Source organism: Accipiter gentilis, chromosome 15 (genome assembly GCF_929443795.1).
Source record: "Accipiter gentilis chromosome 15, bAccGen1.1, whole genome shotgun sequence".
Lineage (NCBI taxonomy): Eukaryota > Metazoa > Chordata > Aves > Accipitriformes > Accipitridae > Astur > Astur gentilis.
The window spans coordinates 26,093,102-26,098,226 of NC_064894.1; positions in this window are offsets into that span (position 1 = coordinate 26,093,102).

Here is a 5,125-nt window from a genome sequence, read left to right on the forward strand (position 1 = left end):
AATTTGCCTCCAACACTCAGTTTCTTTAATTCAGACCCCTCTAAAGACCTCCTGGCCTGCAAGCAATGCAGCTGAAATACAGTGCTGGCAGAAATCTAGGGGAAAGGAATGACTGGGAGTAAAGATCTCCAGGGTGCTGGTGTCCCGTGCAGAGACAACCTGAGGAGAAGTCACAGGGCTGCAGCAGTTTCTGCAGCAAACGTACTTTCCAGCTCAGCTGGGCAGAGTAAGAGGCAAGAGGTGCATTTCTAGAAAGACTGCTCATACTACCCAACTTCTGCCAGAACTACCTTCTGGGTAGGACTGAATGACAAAGCAGAACTAGATCCCTTAAGAATCCCCTCTCAAAAATATCTCTGGTTGCAAAGTAAATTATTTACTGTGAATTACCGATGACTGACTCCCTTAACAGAGGTAGATGAGTCCTAAAGGCCAACACCAACAAGCCATGGAAAGACAAGAAGCATATCAGGAACTGTATGAAGTGGCCTAATTAACACCTAAGTAGCTAGAACAAAAATAAATTGCAAAACACAACAAAAAACACCACAGGAGATGTGTCGATAAAGACAGATGACGGCTATTGCCTCCTCTGAAAAACACAAGAGGAGATCTGAGCTGACAACAGACATCTTTGGGGTACCAGGTACCCAAGAGAACCATACTCTAAGACAGAAAAAAAAAGACTGCTCTGGAGCACAGAGGTGGCTTCGGAAAAGGTCCTAGAGGGACCAGAGAGACCAAGGGGATGCGACGAGCTCACAAGGGAATCAAACAAAGTACAGATGTCCTCAAGGGACTGGGGACCGAATGGAGATGCACCAAACGAATGAGAGGACAGGAAGACTGGCCAGGGTAACAGATGCGGACTCAGGAAAGGTTCTGAGGGGAAAAGAGGGGTGCAGAGTGCCCTCCCGTGCTGAAACAGGTCTCTAGGGCATGGAGGATGGCTCAGAAGAGCTCAGCAAAGGGAGCAGTGGGGTTCCCAGGGGGCCTGAGAGACCAAAGCAGCCTCAGAGATGCCAGTGAGGAACTCTGAAGGGGATTTCAACAAAGTACAGAAGTTGTCTGGGGGCCGGGGGCTGCATGAAGGCAATCCTAAATGGCAAAGAGTAAGATAAAAGCACAAAAAAAGCCTAAACCAAACCACAAAAGGCAGCTAAAGTGCTACAGGAGTGCTGCGGAGTACAAGAAAGGACTCAGAAGACATTGTAACAGAGAGAAGAGGAATTAGGAGGGGGTAGGGTAAGAAAAGAAGGCTTGGAGACACAGTGAGGACCTTGGAGTCTCAGGAGGGCATCTAGGTAAACTACAGCTGACAGAGTGAGAGAGGAACTGAACACAAACACCCTCGGTGGCAGAGAGAAAGATAAAGGAGCACTGTGTAGCAAAGAAAGAAGGAAGGCTGTGATGGAATGAGAGTGATAGAATGGGAGATAAAGTGCTACAAGGTGCTGTGGAGGTTGAGGAAGGTCTCAGGAGGCATTGTGACTGAGAGAAGAAATGTCCTGAGGGAGCCAGAGAGACAGAAAAAGGATTGGGGACACAGCAATTAAATCCAGTGGGAATCCAGTGGGATAGGGGAGAGAACTGGGGGAAAAAAAAGTAGAACTCGTGGGTTGAGATAAAGACAGTTTAATAGGACCGAAAAGAAGATAATAATAATGGTAAAAGAGTTGGAGTATACAAAACAAATAATGCACAGTGCAATTGCTCACCACTCACCAACCAAATCCCCAGTTAGTTCCTGAGCAGCGATCTGTCCCCCACCCCCCCGGCCAACTGCCCCCAGTTTATATACTGGACATGACATCACATGGTGTGGAATGTCCCTTTGGCCAGTTTGGGTCAGCTGCCCTGGCTGTGTCCCCTCCCAACTCCTTGTGCCCCTCCAGCCTTCTTGCTGGCTGGGCAGGAGAAACTGAAAAATTCTTGACTTAGTGTAAACACTACTCTGCAACAACTGAAAACATCAGTGTGTTATCAACATTCTTCTCATACTGAACCCAAAACATAGCACTGTACCAGCTACTAGAAAGCAGGACAACAGAGAAGGGGCAAGAATGACAGAGAGAAAGTGGAGGATGGGGAGCAGGAGAGACGGAGAACAAACAAATAGCAATGGGCAGAAGAACAGAAACACAGAGAATTTAAAAATACTTATAGGGAGTAGGACAGAGGGCTAGAACCAGAGGGAGAAATCAATGGGGAGAAGGATGGGTAACACACAGCAGGACACTGGGGGAGTAAGAGGGAGGGAACACAGAGCAGGACAGAGGGATGAAGAGAGAGAAAAATGGGGACAGAAAGAAAAGTAGAATAACCAAGAGAGGGGGGGGAAACCCAAAGGCAACTGGACAGAGATGGGCAGCAGGACAGAGCAATGGAGAAAGAAAAAACAAGGAAAAGAACAGAGGGCTAGAGAGGCAAAGAGAGGGACGGGGACCCAGACAGTGGGATATAAACAGAGAGTAAACAGAGAGGGACAGCATTTGGGACTCAAGGCTGCAGAGAGAGAGATACAGGGAAGTGGGAAGAATGACAGAGAGAAAAACTGCAGGGCAGGCAGCAGGTCGGAGAGCTGGAGAAAGAAAAAAATACTGCTGGTGAGCATGAGAGGAGAGTAGAGCCAAAAGAGATTAATGGGAAGCAGGGCAGTGGGATGCAGACAAAAATAATGACAGGCAACAGGACAGAGGGATTGACAGAGAAGTAAGGGATAGGCAACAGGACAGAGGAATGGAATGAAAAAATACTGATGAGGAACAGGACAAAGAGATGTAGAGAAAAGGAAGGACGGAGAGAGAGAAAAAGATGTGGATAGAGTGTGGGACACGGAGAGACAAAAAGCAGGACAAGGAACAGGACAGAGGGACTGGGGTTAGCAGGGGGGAACCAGATGCAGATTTAGACAAAGAGTTGGAGAAGGGGAAAAACTTATGATGGGCTGCTGGACAGAGATGGAGGAAGAAAAAGTAAGGGCAAAGTAGGGAAGAGAGAAAGGAAGAAAGGGACAGCTGGCTGGACAGGGGGATATAACTAGAAAGACTGAGACAGGCAGGGGGACAGGGATAAAGGCAGAATAACCAGTGAGAGGAAGTGAGATGGATGGTGGGACAAAAAGAAGGGGCAGGGAGCAGGACTGAGAGATGGAAGAAACAGCATTAGGGGCAGAGGAATAGAGAGAGGAAAATACAGGTTGGAGGAAGGACAAGTGAACAGAGAGGGAAAGAGAATGACAGAACCTGGACAGAGGGTGGAAGAAAGAAAAACCAGTGACAAGCAGGAGGCCAGAGGCACAGGGACCATGGGGAAGGAAGGACAAGAGGAAGGATAGGGAGTAAGCAAACTGAATACAGAGGAAAAGAGAGGGATGGGGAAAAGGACACTGGGATAGAGTGCAAGCAAGAGCAACAGGGAGATGGAGCCAGAGGAAAAACAGGGACTGAAAGCAGGACAGAGAAATGTAAATGAAAAATTAGGGATGGGGAGCAGGACTGAGGGGTGGAGAGACAACGAGGGATGCAAGAATAACAACAGAGAAGGAGGGATGGGGAGCAGCACAGTGGGGTGGAGAAAGAGAGGGATGGGGTGTGGGGCAGAGAAATGGAGAAAGAAAATACAGTGATGGGGAGCAGGACAGAGGACTAGAAAGAGAAAAATAAGACAAAGGAGAAGACAGAGGAGCAAAGAGAGAATAAAGGTTGAAAGAAAAGTTCAGAGAGGTAGAGAAATCCAGAAAAAGCAAGATGGAGCAAGGAAATGTAGGGTTGGTGAGTAGGACAGAGGAATAGAGAGATGGGGAGAGAAGGAGAAGAACAACAAAGGAGGGACAAAGGCTGTGAAAGGGCACAGGACGTACAGACAGAGAAAAAGGATAAGGAACAGGACAAAGGGATTAAGAAATAAAGAAAGGGTTAGACCTGTACAGAGACAAAGAAGGAAAAAAAAAAAAAAAGGCAATGGGCTAAAGGACGGAGACAGAGGAAAAGAAAAAAGGGCCAGGGAACTGGACAGAGGAGAGAAAGTTAAGAAGGGAGAGCCAGATGGACAGGGAGGTATAGCAAGAAATGAGACAGGCAGTGGGACAGAGAAAGACATAAAAAAATGGGGACAGGAAGCAGGACAGAGGGACAGGGAGAGGAAACAAGGGGCAGGGAGTAGGACAGAGATGGAGAAAGAAGCACAGGGGCAGAAGGCTAGAAAGAGAAAAAAGGACAGGAGGAAGGATGGGGGTGCAGGGGCCGGGGGGGAGAAGGACAAGGAACAGGACACAGATTGTGAGACAGGGACAGTGAGCAAGACAAGGTGATACAGAGAGAGAAAAAAGGGCCAGGGAGGCAGGACAAAGTGAAAGACAGGCAAAAATAAAAGATAGGGAGCAGGACAGAGATGGAGGGGGAAAAGCCTAGGATGGGCAGCAGGAGAGATAGATGGCAAAGGAAAAAAAGCATTGGGCTGCAGGACAGAGATGGAGTGTGAAAAAACTGACAGGGAGAAGGATGGAGTGACAGAAAACAAAAAACCTGGAGAAGTAACAGGACAGAGAAATGGGGGGAAAGACAAGGAGAAGGACTGAGAGAGGGAGCAAGAAAGGAAAAGAAGACAGGAGGCAGAACAAAGAGAAAGACAAGGACAGGGAGAAGGACAAAGGGATGGAAGAGGTAAAAAATAGTGATGGGCTGAAGGACAGAGCTGGAGGAATTAAAAAAACAGAGAGCATGACAGAATGACAGAAAAAAGGGACAGAGAGAAGGACAGCATTAGAGGAAAAAACCTGTGATGGGCAGTGGGAGAGAGAAATGGAGAAAGAAAAAATAGTGAGGAAGAGAGAAAAGAGAAGGGACAGCTAGCTGGAGAGGAAGATACAGTTAGAAAGGATGGGAGAGGGAATGGGACAGAGTGAAAGACAGAAAAGATAGCAAGGAGGCAGGGCAGAGGGACAGCAAGAGAAGAAAAAAGGGACAGAGAACTGGACAGAGATGGAGAAAAAAGCAGCAGGGAAAGATACAGCGAGATATGATGGGACAGGAAGCAAGACAGAGTGACAGACAAGAATAATGACAAGAGAGAGAAAGACAGAGACTGAGAGAAGCACAGGAGGTTGGAGAAAGAAAAAGAGGTA